This window comes from Balaenoptera physalus (assembly GCF_965194825.1).
Source record: "Balaenoptera physalus genome assembly, chromosome: 11".
Taxonomy (NCBI): domain Eukaryota; kingdom Metazoa; phylum Chordata; class Mammalia; order Artiodactyla; family Balaenopteridae; genus Balaenoptera; species Balaenoptera physalus.
Genome location: NC_138896.1, coordinates 91397206 through 91416029, shown reverse-complemented (window position 1 = coordinate 91416029; position 18824 = coordinate 91397206). Strand labels below are relative to the sequence as shown.

General features: G+C 41.8%; 1 protein-coding gene across 11 annotated transcripts in view; it reads left to right on the top strand.

Moving 5' to 3' along the window:
* FOXP1 (forkhead box P1) overlaps nucleotides 1-18824 on the top strand; it is a 590027-nt gene that overhangs the window by 423102 nt on the left and 148101 nt on the right. Inside the window, exon 1 of one of the 11 annotated variants that reach the window (XM_082412246.1) lies at nucleotides 3755-3919. The exons of the other annotated variants lie outside the window; for them this stretch is intronic. The gene's annotated coding sequence lies outside the window, so the exon portion shown is untranslated. Of the gene's footprint in view, nucleotides 1-3754; nucleotides 3920-18824 lie in introns of those variants that run through there. 11 annotated transcript variants of the gene reach the window in all.

Genomic DNA, 18824 nt, shown 5'->3' with positions numbered 1-18824 from the left:
TGTCCAGCGCTGGTTACATTTGTGCTCTGTTAAGAGAGGGCTCTGGGGAGCCATTGTCAGACCTCTGCATCCATCTCAATTCATTAAAATATCCAGGGAGAATGGCCACTGTCATTGAATAACTATGTCAGCCACTCCCCTGGCTGCCTTAGTCCCTCTAGATGAGAAGCAGACCACAGTCCCACACGGTTACAAAGAAAAAAGGCACCAAAAGGATGCATATTTGTCTAAGGCACCAACATGAGAGGGTTTGGATTCAACTTTAACTGCAATCCAGGAATGTACAAGGGTCAGGAGTTCCATAAATGGGGATGGGGGGGGTTGGAGGGGGAAGCAGAAGAACCAAAGGAATAAACAAGGAGATACAAGGCTTCTCCTTTAAGGGACAAGGAGTTTTGTGGTAGTGGAAAATATTCAATTTAAAATTTAAATGAAGGCACTTACTTGGAAATACCATACAGTCCTAATCTGTTTGTAAGGTGACTGACATATAAAGTGCTTTTTTGTTTTAAGGTAAAAAAAAAAAAAAAAAAAAAAGTGTATTCGGGGTAGAGTTTCGGGTATAAATGTCAGGTGCAACGTAACGTGTACTCACTCCAAGAGTCAAGCAAATAACCTTGGCATTTAGGACACTGCCTTTTAGAACATGAAATTGTTTTTTGTTGTGTGTCTTCTTTTTTTTTTTTTTTTTAAAGGAAGACTACATTAAGGGGTCACCTATTAGCTGTGTTTTTGCTGTCTGAAACTCAGCCCTTCTGTCTATTAAAATCAAACTACTGTGTAAACATTCCAGTGTTGTTCTTGGTCTCTACAATGGCCACGGGGATCAGGTTTCACCTGCCAGCACATCTTCAAGCAATTAGAGCAATTAGCGTGAAGCCATTTCACATTCAAGGATTCAAGGTCTGGGGTGACATTCAAGTCCAGGAGAAGTCTGAAAGGGAGAGAGAGGAAGCGGCCCAGAGCATGGCTTACTCGTCCATGGCCCTAAGCAGACAATTTCTCTTTTAAAAATGGTAGCTCTTTAATGATATTATTATGAGGTTTTGAAATGACAGATCAAAAGTTGTTTATATCAAAAAAAAAAAAACCCAACAGTCATTTAATTATACTAATGAAGGTCTTTATACATGGCAGATTTTTTAAAAAGACTTTTAATGGCTGTGAGAAACGAGTGTTCCTCCTCCGTGTCTCACCATGGGAGTGACAGCATTCTTTGCAGAGGAAGAATGTATTTTATAATATATAAAGGAATTTGCATTCCGCTTTACATGGTAGACCTCCCTGTTTTGGGTAAATGGAACCATTACAGCAACGTAGAATATTTAGTTGGCAGACTTTGGGAGTGAGTATTGAAAGCAACTTTTTATTTATTTTTTTAGCTTGGAGAAGAGTAGTGGCAACTTTCATATATTGAAGTAGTACAGTTTAAAGACAGATGATCGGCTTAGCACATCAGACAGCTATGTAAGCGTGACCGAAGATGCCTTTTACAAAATGGGCTCAGAATCCGGGAGGGTTTGTGTTGTGTTTGTTTGTTTTGTTTGCTTTTCACGTGTGTGACTTAGTTACCCAGGAATCTTGTTTGCATGAGGCAAACCCTAAACTGATTACAGCTTTTAAAATTGGTTAGTGGATTTTTAAATCCACATTGCACTGTTGGGTTATTGTGCAGAAATGGGGGAGGGGCTGATTTTCAAAATCCAAGGGTGCTGCAGAAATGATCTGGCTCTGTGCTCCCAGGAGGTGTTTGCAGTCAGGAGTAACTGCAGGCTAAATTATAATGTGGAATTCTCTTGCCCTTTAACCTGATGCTGCCTGTTCACATTCAGTGTTTATTAACAAACAGCTCTAAGTGCAAAATTGTTGGGAGAATTACTTTTTTCATTAGACACCCTGACTTTAATTAGAATAAGTGGCTTATTTTTAAGAGAAATAATTGTGTACCTCTAAGAAAGTTCTTGCAATAATTCCTTTATGAAATTGCCTTAGTTGACTTCAAAGTGAGTAGGTACTGAGCAGTTTTCTGTCCATCGCCCTGAACTCATCTATCTGTGTGACTGAGGCTGGAGCATTTGTGTTCAGTTAGTAATTAGCCATTTTTAGGGAACCGGACTGCTCAGAAGTCTCTAGCCCCGTCTCGAACCGCTTAGAGCTCTTCTGTTGAGGACTGGTTTTCCTGCCACCCACTTGCCTGGCGCCCAGGCTATGTGCGTCTTGAAACTACATGACAGAGCAGATGCAGGGGCTGCTAATAAAATGTAGCATGCTGGACACTGAGACAGGTGAAGGTCTGTCTTTTTCCCTTGCCCCTTAGAAATGGATTGCTAGGAAGTCATCTGCAGCGTTTATAACTAGACTGGCTGAGTTAGACAGGAACATTTGAATTGGATACTCCACCCCTTCTAAAAGTGGAGAGGCAGGCATCTAAAAGCTACAGGGCTCAGAAGGGAGGTTAGGCAGTAAACCAGATCTTTCCCTTTTTTTTTTTTCCTCCTAGCCTCGTCCTCTGTTTCTCTGATCTGCCTTTTGAACTGTTTTTGTGGCTGATCTGTTCCACCTAATATGTCTCTTGATTTCTGCTATTGTAATACTCAGGCGACATGCTGTTCTCTTGGTTTTTATAAGCTTTAGATGCTTCTGCCTGTCATATTCTGGCGGTTTATCTTCAGCGTCTGGATTTGCTTTCAGACTTGAATGTCTATCAAGCTGCCGTTGCTTTGAATGTGAGATCAAAAGAAGATGAATTCCAGTAAAAAATTTCCTTCTATGAAGAAAAGATTGGGGCCTATGTAAACATCCTACTGACAGTTCCCAATGAGTTATTTTAGCCGAGTATTAGCACCTGGATGACAGACAGTCCAGCGTTCCATGCTCGATAACAAATCAGTTGCTTCCATGGCAGAAGAACATTGCCACAGCAGCAATGCATTTTCAGAAGGAATCCTTTTTCTTCCTCCTCCGCCTCCCCCCCTTTATCTTTCCTTTTCTCTCTTTTTTTTTTTTTTTTTTTTTTGAATTTGGCTGTTCAACTCTTCATCCTATTTTTCAAGCTGACTTCTCTGCCTTCAGCAGTTCACTTTTCTTTACAGTATCTGTCAAGTTCACTCGGGTGACGGAAGACAGGACTTTGATAATTAGTTTGGGGTGGCTTCAGGAGTGTTCAGGTAGGCAAGCTAGGCATCTCAAGCTAAACAGGTAGTTTGGTTGATTGCAGAGAAAAGGAAAAGCAGCAAAAGCAAGCTCAGGGGCATATCCCTGGAATGCAGGCGATGTGTTCTTTAAAAATACGTGTGACAAAATCCTCTAAAGTCTGCAGAATTGGAATTTTCTTTTCTTTCTTTCTTCCTTTTTTTTTTTAAAAAAAAAAAAAGCATCCTGCCTATGTTAATGTCACCACAAAAATATCTCAGGAGCAGGCTGCCCAAAACCCCGTCGGTGTGTGTTTGTCTGCGTGAATGAGCTGTGTCTGGCTAGGGCTTGGTCTAGCCCCGGCACACTTCTGATGCTGTGTCCTTGCTTGCAGACCTGGGACGATTTAGATACAGTGTAGCCTGAATAGATTTCTTTAAGTGCTAAATGCAACTTTGAAAATTACCTCCAAGCTCCAACTGATCTCTCAACTTTGAAAGTGAAGAATTACTTGAGGAATTCTTGTGGTTTCTTTGTCATTTAGTGAGAGCCCAAGCAGCTACCGTGGAGGCAGGCGTCCCTTAAGTTGCCTACAAAGGGCAATGTTCCAGTGTGTTTTCTCCTCGAGTGTGCTTCAGTCGCACAGGACTTCCTGTTTATTCAAACATCTTTTTTACCATTCGGCAACCCCGCTTCACAGAAACAGCCAGAACCCATCTACACCAAGAAGACGGAAATCCAAGGGCAGACAGTGCGAGCTTTCTCGATCAAACTCTTCATTTTCTCTGTAAGTGTCCAGAGGAAAAAAAAAAAAAAGAACATTTTCGCTGGGTTAAACTTTTAAAACTAAGGATCTGCTCCTGCACAGATATTCTCTGAAGGGCAAAATAAGATGATTCAACTTACTTACCGCTCTTTCTGGCGCCCCCCCACCCCACCCCCCACTTCCATCAAAGACGTTTTTCTTTTTAGAGCTTTGAGAGGACCGGTTCGTTCTAACTCCTTGTTACTTCACTCTTGCTTTCAAACGTGTCTCCGGATAGTCTCAGCTAAGTCAGCAGCCGTGTGTCGTCAGGACCGGTTTAGGAGCTTGAACGGAGATTAGAACCTCGCTCTGCTTGTTTGTGAGATTGTTTTGTGTCGCCTTCTTTTCCTTCCTGGTATCACCAGGAGTGAGAGGGTGCAGGGTTGGCGGCTTGGTAATCTGCATCTGCACGATTGTCCTCCACGTGTGCATCATGACCCCATCATCGTTTGGGAATCGGTCTTGATAATATTTGTACCAATTTCATGCCAATAAAAGTCAGACTGCTGAAACAAGCACGGTCATTATCTCATTCATATTACTATTGTTTAAATGGAGTGGGCCGCAAAAAAAGAAAGAGAAAGCCCGCCTCACTTTCCGAGATGGTTGTTAACTTTGATGTTGGAAGGGTCTTTTCAAAATGCTCATTGTGGATAATTAGGATGGTAGGGAAAGCCCTCGAACCTGGGCTGCTTGCTTCTCTCTATGCCGAAGAGTGACGTGGTTGCTCCTTGGGTCCTTTCTCTGGAAATGAGTTTTTCAACACATGGTTTGACATTTTTTTTTAAAGGGTTCCACCTTTTCCTGTCCGCTGTGGACGTCCCTCTGGCCCCCCTCCCCTCTCCCCACACCCCTCCCCCAACCCTGACCCAACCAGCTTCAGTATAATTGGTAAGCCAGGTGCTAATTTTTTTTTTTTCTTCACTGTGTACTGGTCAGGGACTAGACAGGAAGTAGAAAATTAGCTCTTTTGATCTGAAGGGAATTGTTATTACCCTAAACCTTGTTTGTTAGTCCCCAGACTAAATATACTTCAATTTTAGCGTCTAAATCAGCCATCTATTAGAATAGAGAAAGAAACAGGCTCTGTCCTTGTCCCCCACCTGTCATGGAAGAAGCATTTCAATAAATAAAATAGGTATGTGTATATATATGTGTATCTATCTTGCTAGGCTGGCTTTTTTCAGATTCAGAAGTTGTTCTACTTTGCAAGAAAAAAAAATTATGTTTGCGACTGCCTTGAGGACAATTTGTATAACAGTAGGAGTAATTGCAGGGAAAATGGAAAGAGTGACTGGAGGTATTTACTCAGATGTTAGTGTAGGTGTGGAGGCCAAAAACTCAGTGTGGGAACAGTGGGCCGATTTTCTTGGTATCGCAGTCTATTTGATGACCATCAAATTTCCCAGCTCGCTGGTTTTGTTTTTTCTGGATGGCATGTTTGATTATTTATCAGAAGGGGAAGGGAGTAGCTGAAGCAAATAAACATGTGACCAAGTTCTGTTTTGTTTTCCACTCAGAAAGCCATGCCCTTTAACAGACATACAGAAAAGAGTAAATGCATTGTTTTATGATAAAAGGAAATTACATGTGTCATTTTCTTTTTAAAGGCAACCAAGTTAACCCTTAAGACTCAGGAGCCTCTTGGCCTTCTGAGAATTCGCCAGGCTTTTACTGAGAATTCATCTACTGTGGTGGATGGTTTTATGGCACAGGATTTCCCAGGTTGAGTTGGTCAGTAGTTTGGCTTTTCTAGAGGCGTTCCTTAGTTATGCCTGCCTCAGTAGCTCTACTTGTATGTTGTATGTGAGAGAGTGTGTGTGTCTTTTAAACAGTGATGCCATTGGATAAATCTGTAGCTCTTACAGTTTTGTTGAAGGCTATATTCTGACTTTACATCGAAACATAAAGAGCTCAGTTAAAGGGAAATATACCAGAGTTTCTGTGACCGGTGAGCAGCGTCATTTATTAGTGTCCAGCTGTTTGCTCCTCTCTTAGAACGTGTCGAGCAGGTGGTGTCCTGCAAAGAGACGGCTTGTAGGTCTCCGAGACACCCTCAGAAACATCTTCACGTCTTTATTCTTATGTCGTGTAAAAAATGACCTGCAGGGCTGTTGGTTATCTCAGGTCAAGTCCTCCAGAGACCTAGGGAAAGGCTCAAATCTACATGAAGCGTAGATTTTTAAGCAAACTAAAATTTAATTTTTTTGCTTTCATTCTCTAGTGGGGTTTGCATCAGTGCATGGAGATTCTTTATACACAGCCAAGCACTGACCTATGCGTACATGCTCTCACGGGCACGTCTTTTAATAACTAAAGCACGATTTTGGTCAGGGGCTGCCTCATGTATACACACCCTGAACAAATGATGGGCATGATCCTAGCACAGTGCCTGGCCCGGTCACATCAAGCCCTATAAATCACAGCTGAAAATCTGTTTCATTGCCTATACTGTCTTGGAATGTGGATAGGAAATATGCACACAGAGGGATTCCCTCTCCATTGACTATATAAGGGAACAATGCAGCCGACACTCAAACACAGCGCAGTCTCCATCAGGATTGCCCCGCATGTGTGTCCCTGGGAGGTGGCTTCGTCCTGGGAAGGACAACCATAGAAGCAGTAGCCTTTCCGCCGCCTCTTTTTGTCATCTTGGGTGACTCTCCAAAAGGCATTTGGGTTGGATCGTCACACTTTCTACCTATACACAGCCCTTTGTGCAAATCAGAGTGCCCGACTAATGCTAACTCGTCAGTACTTGGAACATGCTTGGGACATAGGTGGGCTGTGATGATGATCCCACTTTTGAGGTGGGAAAATGTCCTGTTGTTAAAATAGTTTATAATTTCCAGGTGTCTCTGTATTTCATGGTCAGGCACGAGCTGGAAGGGGTATGATCTAGATGCCATGAGAAGCGTTTTTCCTGTGACATACTCAGCCCTGACCACAGGCAGTCTCATGAGAAAGTATTTTACCATGAAGAAACTGGACTGGAAAATGCATCTAGTGCGTGGAGTTGATGGAGATGGAAGGGGGAAGCCGGTGAAGAGATCACACTTACTTTTAATCTCTTCAGCCTCAAAAGTTAGGAGATTTTTTTTTTTTTTTTTTTTTTTAAGATACAGCCTGGGCTAAAATTTTGATTTTTGTTTTGTTTCACTTTAACTCAATATGATGTTGGCAATTTAACTTCCACAAAAATCAAGTTAGTTGGTTCTTTGCAGAGACCCTGCTCATTGGCAGTGCAAAGTGAGAAGTTACTCGCGGTTGTGGGCTTTGGGGCAAAAGAATCGAAACATTCTGTTAACCCTCAGTGTTACCGTGTGATTCTTGAATTCTTGTGTGTCTTGCACTCCTGCCTATGGTAACTACTTACAGAGTAAAAATTAGTCACATGCCATTTGCAGTTTTAAGTCTTAGGTTAAAACCTTTTCCGGAAGTCTCTAGAATAGGGTGCGGGGTAGAATTTAGGTTATTTGGTTCCCAGCACTGTTTGTTGGTTGGAAGCTGAACGTAGAAATTAGGTTTGAAAAGTCTCCGTTCAAAATGGGTTTTTAATTTCAAAAAGGGATTTTCAAAATCGTGTAATTAATGATTCCAGTTTTGCTTCAGAAAAGTAGTTTATGTAAGCATGCCCCCAAATGTTGTCAGGGTGTCATGTGTAGATGAGGATATTACACTTGACTTTTTATTTTCCTAATTCATTTATCTGTTTTTCATATCTTATAAAATGAGTAATCATTTTTTAAGTGCTTTTTTTTATTTGCAGTGTAGTTGATTTACAATGTTGTCTTTGTTTCAGGTGTACAGCACAATCCTTTTTCAAATTCATCTCCATTATAGGTTATTTCGAGATACTGACTACAGTTCCCTGTGCTATATAGTAGGTCCTTGTTGTTTATCTAATTTATATGTAGTAGTGTGTATCTGTTAATCCCAAACTCCGGATTTATCCCTCCCACCACTTCCCCTTTGGTAACCATAAGTTTGTTTTCTATGTCTGTGAGTCTGTTTCTGTTTTTGTAAATAAGTTAATTGGTATCATTTTTTAAAATTCCACATATAAGTGCTATCATATGATCTTTATCTTTATCTGACTTATTTCAGAAGCACTTATTCATTGTGAGGCCCTAGGCTGTAAACATTGTATGTATTAATTATGATATAGGGACTGTTATTTTCTCCCATTCTTACTGATGAAGAAACGGAGGCAAGGAGAGGTTAAGTAACTTGTCCAAGGTCACACAGCTCGCAAGTGGTGGAGCTGGGTTTCAAATCCAGGCAGGGTGACGGGTGGGCACTTCACCACCATGTATGCTGCGTCTGTAGAAATACATTAATGTTTTATGAAGTAAGCCTCTCTTTCTTTGGAAATGTTATGCTTCTCCTAAGGTCAGTAATTCCCCCAGATTCCCAGGGAATCCCTATTTCTTCATGCCTGGAGACTCAGGTTCCACCTCATGCTGCACTGCAGGGACCAGAAGCTCCAAAGATCGTTGTCACCCGATGAACACAGCTCTGTGAACGCTGTTGATGAACAGTTTTGTTTTTAACCTCCCTCTTAAGAAAATGTTTCTAATTCCTTGACCAGAGTGATCAAATCTTCAAAAAGTTCACTGCCAAGTACCTTTTGAGTGTGGCTTGGATTAACTGAATATATTCTTCTAGACATTTCTAAATTCTTCTCTAAAGATCTGTCATGTCTAGCGAGTAGTTCTAGTTCCACGTAAATGCAGGAATTCCAAATCCATGGATTTGCGGGTTAGTGGCCATTTTGGGTTGTGTCATTCTTGAAGTACAAGGGCAGGGATTCTAAGCCAGACTCTGTGACCTTTGGCATATTCGGTAGACTTTCTGTTTATGTACAACAATTTAGAACCAAGCCAGATACGCGGTTGGCATTCAGTACGTGTTGGCCATCATTTCTTCTTCATGACCTGGCAGCTGTATCATCAGTACCTTCATCTCCCCCAGGCTTGTCCTTTGGCTTCCAGCCAGCCGTTCCCTCTGTATTATTCTACGAGTCAAGGCAAGGCATGGGTTAGGGTTTGGTGAGGGTCAGAAGGAGCCATATTTGCTCAAGTGCCTTTGCCAGCGGAAGGATACAGGCCTCTCAGTTGCAAGTCATCCGTGTGACCATGGGTAAATCACATCAGCCCTCTTGTCCTCAGTTCGCTTTTCATACGATGAGTATTGTCTGCCTTAGATCCCTCTGGGCTCAATAGAGGATGCTGTGGTTTTCTCAGTGTCTCTCTAAAGAGGATAGCCAATGGTTTGAGATCACTGGGGAAGAGGAATCTTTGTTTCCCACAAAATATATCTTCTTATGTATGGGGCAGTGTACTTAGTACTGGTTTCCATTAAATAAGTAGTTGTCGTGTACAGGTACCGTGCTAAGGATTATGCATATCTCACATAATCTTTAGAATTTAACCTTTCTGTTCCTGTGTTTCCATATATGTTAGCTGGGTATAATGATGCCTCAAACGATGGTGAAAATTTGATAAGATTGTGTGTCTCTGCTGTGTAGTACTTGTCAGGCAATAAACACTCACAAAATTGCACCTTTTATTATTATCTTCCTCATCCCCAGTGGCCAGGAACCAGAACAGTTTTAAGAATACATTTAATTGAAAATGCAAATCAAAGCCACAGTGAGATGTCACTTCACACCTATTAAAATGGCTCTTATCAAAACGACAAGAGATAAGTGTTGGTGCGGATATGGAGAACAGGGAACCCTTGTGCACTGCTGGAGGGAATGTACATTGGTGCAGCCACTATGGAAAACAGTATGGAAGTTCCTCAGAAAATTAAAAATAGGACTGTCATATGATCCAACAATTCCACTTTGGGGTATATATCCAAAGGAAATGAAATCACTCTCTGGAAAAGATATCTGCACCCCCATGTTCATTGCAGCATTATGTACAGTAGCCAAGGTATGGAAAAAACCCAAAGTGTCCATCGATGGATGAATGAGTAAAGAAAATGTGATGTACATACACACACACACACACACACACACACACACACACACAGGAATATTATTAACCCATAAAAAGAAGGAAATCCTGCCATTTTTAGCAACACGGGTAGACCTTAAGAACATTCTGCTAAGTAAAATAAGTCAGACAGAGAAAGACAAATACCGTATAATCTCACTTGTATGTGGAATCTAACATGATCAAACTCATAAAAACAAAGAACAGATTGGTGGTTGCCAGAGGTGGGGAATTGGGGAAGTGGGTGAAGTTTGTCAAAAGGTACAAAGATAAGTAAGTTTTGGGGATGTCATGTACAGCATGGTGACTTAAGTTAATAACACTGTATTTATCGTGTATTTGAAAGTTGCTAAGAGAGTAGATCTTAAAAGTTCTCCTCACAAGAAGAAAATTGAAACTGCGTGAGGTGATAGATGTTAGCTAAACTTGTTGCGGTGATCATTTATATATATACATGTAATCATATATATATGTAATCGTTTATATATATATATAATCATCATGCTGCACACTTAGAACTATTAGAGTGTTACATGTTAATTACATCTCAATAAAAGTGAGGGGAAAAAAGCATTCAGAGCGAAAAAATTTCATACAGTTACTTAACACCCACCCCCCACCACCACTCAAACAAGACGCAAGCAACTATAGTAGACTGTGAGAATCTACACTGGATTGAAAAAACAGGGGCCAGAACTCCTGCTGGACCTGAAAGCCATGTCTGGTGGGTGGAAGGAGACAGGTCGAACTTAGACAAAGGTGGAGCAGAGACACAGGTGTCCCGGTGTGTGAACTGTGGCTGGACTTCAGTTAAACTGTGAGAAGAAATCTGTGCTCTCTCAGCTCAGCCTCTCCATTGTTTGCTTTATGAAACGCTCTTCTTGCAAAGGTCCAACCTTGGCTCAGTTGAACCACGGAACAGGGGACTTGTCCCTACTGGGACTTGAAGAAAGGATCAAAATCAGGGGATGATGGTGACAGCATCAGTATCCCCAGAGAAGATGGATGAATCTGGATAGATAATTCTGAGGGAGATTCAGAGATAGCTGGGCTTGTTCATTTCTTCCTGTCTGCCTGCTTGGGGATTGCCATCACAACAATGGAAACCCCGGATGTTACAGGGATTCACAGGCAGCGCTGGTCCCTTGGGCCCCAAGGGAAGGACTCTGCCGCTTGAAGGAACTGGATTGAGTTTTTAGGAAGAGGTAGAATTTATTAACTTTTAAAGATATCGTTTACTGTTTACTTTTTAAATTTATTGAGATAGGTTTTCATAAAGCAATGGTATCTATATTAAGGTGTACAACTTGATGTTTTCATGTATGTATACATTGTGAAAAGATCACCACAGTCAAACTAAATAACTTATCCATCACCTCTACATAGTGACCCTTTTGTGTGTATAGTGAGAAGATTGAAGCTGTATCCTCTTAAGAAAATTTCTAGCGTACAATAGCGTATTATTAAGTGTAGTCACCATGCTGTACATTAGATCCCCAGAGCTTATTCAACTCACACAGCAGAAGGTTTGTGCCCTTTGACCAATATCTCCCCATTTCCCCTCCCCCCAGCCCCTGGCAATCACCATTCTACTCTCTGCTTCTTTGAATTCAACTTTTTTAGATTCCGTGTGTGTAAGTCAGGTCATGCAGTATTTGTCTGGGAAGGGTAGTGTTTAAATGGAGAAGATACTTGGATGCCATGTAAATGTGGGCAGAGAACACGAAGAAGGGAATTACAGATGTGACTGTGACTCCAAGAGTCCTGGGAATAGGAAGATCTGGTTGAAAAAAAAAAAGCAAGTCTTCGGTGTGGGAGAAGATGAGTTAGGAAGTGTGGTACCGTGACGAGGCCCTTCCCTTCATCCCGAAGGCATTGGGACGCACGTTCGTTCATGCATTTTTGGCTCTGTAGGACTGCATGTCCATTTGCCAGAACTACCCTTGGCCATATTTGGTCTAATCACTGACCTTGGTAGAATGTGAGTATCACGTTTTCAGGAGACAACGTTTGTTTTTGTATTTCTGTCCTAACCACTCACTAGACTTGTGACCTTGGGCAAGTCACCAAACCTCACCATCTTAGTTTTTCCACTTTAAATTGATAATCATAAACCCTTCCCCTGCTTCCCTTAGAAATGTTTGGGAACGAAGAATAAAATAAAAAGTATAAAGCAACTAACTGGCATAGTGCCTGGCACGTAGTAAGCAATTCAATACGTTGTTTTTATTTTAGTATTCTAAAGGCGGGGAGTTATGACCCTCCACTTGCCCCTGTGTTTCTAGATGTGCCTCATTTCTTAAGGTCTTATACAGGTATATTCTTCGCTGTTTGCAATAACTGCTTTGCAAGTGTAAATTATTGGAAAATATTTGGATTTTTTTCTATCTAGGCTAACTTTGGCCAAGAGTGAGTAGTTCCAAACTTTAGATTATTAGTCATATTTGGGTCCTTCCCCTCCTCTTTTTTCTATTTCTTTCTTTTGTCTTTTATCTCAGCTGGACTTGGTTCTCACTCTTGCTTCTTTGCCCAAAATTCAGCTAAGGAAAGGAAGGTAATTTGTGAAGTGAAGCCTTCTAAGGGTTTATTTCCTGTTAGGGCATCTCGAGGGCATCTCGAGTATGTGTGGCTTATATTACAAGAAGAAAAATGGATACAGCATCATTTGCTTGAGCAGAAACTTAAGTTCAGTGTTACGAGTAGAATCATAGAAAATTCTTCTTTATTTTGAGCATGATTCCAGCCAGATTCTTTGGCAGCTTTCAAAGGCTCACTCCAAGGTATGAAAAGATAAGAATCTGGATTATTCATGAGCGTTACCGGGCTGCACCCTCATAAAAGGCAATTGCAGAAAACAGCAGGTTAATACAGTGAGTTAACAGAGCCCTTGGATTCATTTAGTCTCGCATTTGACCCCCGCTGTTTTCTACTTCGGGAACTTGGAGAAGGACTGGGTCGGTTTATTTATTCACTTTTGGGTACAGTCTGGTCCTTCCTTAACTAGGGGAAATGGGTTTGCTGCAGCATCCTGCTTAACATTGTAGATACTGTCTAATAAAGTTGACTTCTGTTTTACTTCATTGCAGTGCTAATCTTGCCTCCAGTCATGGTACCCCAGGCTGTGGTCTTGTCAACTCTCATGAGCTAGACAGGCTCAGGCCTGGGCAGTGCTTGAATGGAATCCTTCCAAACATAACTCAGGTACCGGAGACTCGGTGGTGGTGATTCAGCGTCTGGCACTGGCTCCCGCCAGGAGCAGCCAACCGGGGCCTCAACAAGGTGCTTGGGGGGCCCTGTGTTAATAGGTGTTTGGAGTAGGAGCATGATGGTGGGGCTTTTCTTTCCTGCTGTTATAAGAGACTTCAGACAGACTTTCTGCCTGTTTGTAGCCATTACACTTATTTCAGCTGATTTTGCAAGAGGATCACAGATACCCTTTTCCTTTTGGCTTGTGAAAGTTCCTAACTTTGACCTTCTTTGGCAGGAGGCATCTTCCGGGCGCCTTACAAATAAAAAAGGTTATTCATAACTGCAAGTGAATATGGGGTTTGCGGACCCTTTTTCTGCTTCCCAGGTTTCCTTTGGGGTGGGGCTTATAGCAAAATGCCTCCTCCTGTCTACAGCCTTCTGGTATTTCTGTGTCCAAGTCTCCTGTAGTAGGTGCATGAGATGGTGTTTGAACCCTGCAGCACTAATGCTGGTGAATCATGGCATGGTGCAAGAACACAGTTGCATAACTCTGCTCTCCTTCATCCCAGCTCTTCTAAAAATAAAAAAATTAAATGTTTAAAAAAGAAGAAGGAAATGGCATTTGCCATCTTTTCTCCTAAGAAAATATGCTCTAATGGATTGCCTACACACACACACACACACACACACACACACACACACACACACTCACACACTCACACACACTCCCAAGCTACCTGTACTCATGTCTTTGCATTATTTGTTAGATTTTAAAGCAAAGAATATATGACTATTAAATGTCATAGCAGTAAAAACCATCCTCTGTGTAGCTTAAGGAACATGAAATCTTGTCAGTAAAGATTTGGGAAACGTGGCATTGGAAGTCGATCTAGAGGATGGAGGTTCAAGCTGGTGTGGGACAGTACAGAAATTGCAGTGGTCCCGGTTGGGGAGGGGACGCTGGGTGGTGGCCTCATCTTCCTCCACCCGCACAAGTGGAGGTAACACTGCTCACGGCCCTGTCTTCTTCAGTTAGGACAGTGGTGACGGCAGGGAACTTTGACTTTTCTGTTTCCTGTCCCTTTTGCTTTTAACTTGAACACGTAGTTTTGGAGAGTCGTAGGAGTGAGATGGTCTCTGCTCCAGTTTTTCACCACGTCTCTCCAGCTGTTGTCTCATAAACTCACTTGCAGAGGCTGTGGAACATTTGGAGAAAGCCACGCGCTCTCTAAATATCGGCTGGAATGCCCTCAAAGTGTAGGACACTTTATAGAGCTGTCAGAACTGTTGAGGATGGGGGATGCTCCGTAGAACCTTTCTCGTCTGGGTCACGGATTCAGATCCACTGTCCCAAATGATCTAAGGCATTGCTGTCGGCCCCGCCTACTTTTGGGGGGTGGAGTCAAGTGAATCGCCTACCAATGAATGCTCAGAGTCTACACCCTTATTTGCAGTATCACAGATTAGACCAAACAGTGACTGGTGCAAAGAGACAATTAAAGGCTCTCTGATGATTTTTTGTTGGTGGTTGTTGCCCTCTGTGCATTAAAGTCCTGATAAAGTATGTTTTCGTTTGTTGTTTACTTATGTCACCAGTAACATGACTTGAGGGTCTGCTATAGTGCTATCTTTCATTGGGTATCTAATATTTACACAGTCGTTAGAATTGGAATCTTTCCTTGGGCATCTAATATTTTCATATTCATAATCACTGAAATCCCTCTGTGAGATTAGCTCACTTTTCCATTCTCCTGTGATAACCAAGTGCTCTAGTTGTAAATTATATACATATACACATATATATGTATGTGTGTGTGTGTGTATATATATATATATATATTTTTTTTTTTTTTTGCATTCTTGTTGGAGAACTCACTGCCTTGGAATGTTGTTGGTTCTGTGCAAATGCTTCTAGTTCTGTCAGCCACCGTCATTTCTTTTCTTAAAGTAACCCACAAACCTGCTTTTCATCCTGCACTGGAATGCTTACCGTGTCCAAAGCAAGGGGGTGATGGAGTTTCCCTGCATACTTATTTCTGGGTCTTGCTCCAGAGCAACTGTCAGATTGGGTTCCATGAGGAGCATTCGTGTTTAGATGGTAGCTAGTTGCTGGAGTTGAGCCAAGATAGCAAATTAGCGTAGGGGGAGAAGGTGCTCTGGCGGGACTTGAGGTGTCTGTAGAGGTTGAGAAATAGAGGAGAGAACATGTCTTCTTTCCTACTAAGCTTCCCATGCGGCTTTTTATTGCTGGCTTTTCCTTCCACCCTCATCTACGCAGTGACTGTTGATTAGCCTGTGAAATTATCTGAGAAACAGGTTTGATCTTGCGGGGTGCGGAGAGTCTAGGAAAAGAAACCAGAGGAAGGGTGACTGACTCAGAGCAGCCTTTGAAGCTGGAGATGGGACAGCTTCTCGGGGCAGACAGGAAGTCACCAGCCCTTCTCCACTGGCCAATAGGGCACGTTGAAAACCTCGCACTAGAATGAGATTCACTCTGAACTGCTATAAATGACCTGTGGGAAGAAGAAACATGCGTTCAGCGTTCGCAAGTAGTTTGAAATGGTTTCAGATAGAGGAGTACGTGGATGTATTTTGTGTTCCTGCCCCAGTTCCTTCTCAGAAAATCAAAAATGAGTTTGAGCCTTAAGAATAGCTAATTAGTAACATCCTTGCATCTGAGCTCCACTCTAAAATTATTCTGGCCAAATGATTGAAAGCTCTGTTTATGTAAAACTGTGTCCAGGGGAATCTTATGAGAATCTCAGAATACAGATAGCCGCCTAAGATAAGCTGGCAAACTTCTCTTGTAAAGGGCTAGATAGGAAATATTTTAGGCATTTCAGTCTCTGTCACAAGTACTTAACTCTGCTTTGTAGCCTAAAAGCAGCCGGGTGGTATGGAAGCAAATGAAGGTGACTGTGTTCCAATAAAACTTTATTTGTGGACACTGAAACTTACATTCCATGTGATTTTCATGTCACGGAATATTTTTTTGTTGTTCTCCCAACTGTTTAAATAAGTAACAACCATTCTTATCTCATGGGCTGGACAAAAACAGGCGATGGGCTGGATTTGGTCCCTGGGCTAAAGTTTGCTGACCCTTGACCTAAAATGCTGCAGTGCCTCATATTTTTTGAAGACCTCCATGTATCAGTACTGATCTCAGGTCTCATCACCAAGTGTGTTATGTAAAAAAAATTGTCTGTTTTCTCCTACCGGGTTGCTTTATGTATGTGTGCATGTTTACTTAAACCATATTTTATGTAAACACATTGGTATTTCTTAAAATATGGTAAACATGTTTTTTGAACATTGGCTACCTTGATCAACACGCTAAACATAGCATACCTCGTAGGATGCCTCACCCCCCAAATATAAGCACCTGCCATGAACTTGAGATGTAAATAGCTCGAAAGTTACAAACATGCTGATGTAAAATGTAATTTGTAAATAACAGATGGCACGTATTTACAAGGAATGGCAGGCACTGATGAGAATGAAGTCATCTGGAACCAGAAGAATGGAAGATGTGTCAAAACTGTCCAGGTCCCCAGTCACCATGAAACTAACTAGCGTGCTGCCAAACTAGCAACCCAGCACCAGTCCCCCTGACCTTCTGAGTGCCCAGCTCGGGCTGGGGTCCGTGGCGTGCTGACCACAAGGAGACTTCAACCCCTTGGGCAGATCGGGGCATAGATAGCAGCCAAGGCAGAGAGGGAGCCAGTGTATGCCTTGGCTCCTCTTAGCTCACAGGGCCATTGATTTCATCTGTTGAAGGACAATACACGGGATTGTGTGCAACTGAGCCATAAGTGCCTGGTTTTATCACTCGCCTTCACACTGACATCTTCGAACTGCATCTTTACTGTAACTCCAGCCTAGCAGTCAAGTACAGCACCACGTTATCCAGGGCCAGGCAATTGTCACATCTGTTCTAAAGGAAGTGTTGACTCAACCCAGCCCAGGAAACCACCACCAAGAGTAAAAGGTCTCCAGAGATTGGATGGAACCTTTTAAGTTATTTACACAAGCAGTTGGTCTGGAACTTGAGTCACAGTTGATCCTTGCTTCTTACAAGGGAAATTCTTTTATTTATTCATATTCTCCCTCCCTCTCTCTCCCTCTCCCTCTGTCTCTCTGTCTCTCTCTCTCTCTCGTTCACACACACACACACACACACACACACACACACAAAATATCTACTTGAATCTTATTATTCTATAGCTGCTAAAGGATCTACTTGTATCTTCAAACAGGATATCTTAAGGGACCTTGCTCCAATCATGATTGAGAAACTGTTATAAAAATAAGAGAAGTCCGTCCTCACTCCTTAGTCGTGTTGGGACACACCTCTGAGGTTTAGGCAGTGGAATCTGAGATGAAAGACATGAATCTGGTTTTTATGATTTTGATGCATGGAACAGGTAAAAATGGCTATCAAGTCAGCATGTATAGGAAACAAAGTGGATGTAGGTCCGTGGTGCAATTCCCAAAGGGGACCCCATCAGTCATTACAAATTTTTTACTGACCAGCAGTGAATATGACGATAAGCATCTTTGACTCACATGGTAGATACCTAGAGGGGTGGGATAGGGAGGGTGGGAGGGAGACACAAGAGGGCGGAGATATGGGGATATATGTATATGTATAGCTGATGCACTTTGTTATAAAGCAGAAACTAACACACCATTGTAAAGCAATTATACTCCAATAAAGATGTTTTAAAAAAAAAAGGGATTTGTATTATAATGTCATATACATAGTCTGGTGCACTAAGGGTCTATTTCTCTTCTTTTTTTGTGACGATTTAAAATCTAGATTACAGTGATTAAAATATCATGGGAATCAGAAAAGCAAATGCCCTTTAGTGATTGATTTCACAGCACTTTATAAGTTCTAATAAATTAGGTTTAAAATTCTGGCTGAGACCTTAGTTGATTTTTCGGAAGGTGTGGAAGTGTTAGTACTTTGCCCCAACTTTGTTCTCATACTCATGATGAGGCCAGGGAATTATTATGGAATAATTCATAACAATTCATATCAAGATGAATAATTCTTTTTTAATATATTTTTTAAAAGATTATTTATTTGGCTGCGCCAGGTCTTAGTTGCGGCATGCCGAACTTCTTAGTTGCAGCACGCAGGATCTATCTAGTTCCCTGACCAGGGATCGAACCCGCATCCCCTGCGCTGGGAGCGCGGAGTCTTATCCACTGCGCCATGAGGGAAGTCCCTCAAGATGAATATGTTCTTTGCGCTAGGGTTGTCTCTCCATCCCAAATATTTGAAGTTATTTTACCTGTTTGCATTCATTTTGAGGGTGAAATTTGGAGGCCAGTTTACACATCTTCATCATCTGTTCTCTCTTCAGTAGTTTGACTGAAATTTCCCTTGTGTTCATAGAAGTCTAAACCTTTTCTGCCCTGTGCTTCTATCTTTAATTATCTTCTTTGGTGTGGCTTTGTCTGAAATGCTGTGAAAGGGCTGGATGTTACGCGATTATGTAATTTGATTTCCCCCATGTTGGGTCTGAAAAAGATGTTACACACATAAATGACTTTTTTTCCTTCAACCCAGCAGAAAAATTGCAAGGATTCCAGTAGCTAATTTTGAAATGTATAGAGCCAGCTCAGTAAACATTTGTTGCAAACTTAAATTTGAGTCCTATACTTTCTTTTGCTGAAGTGCGTTT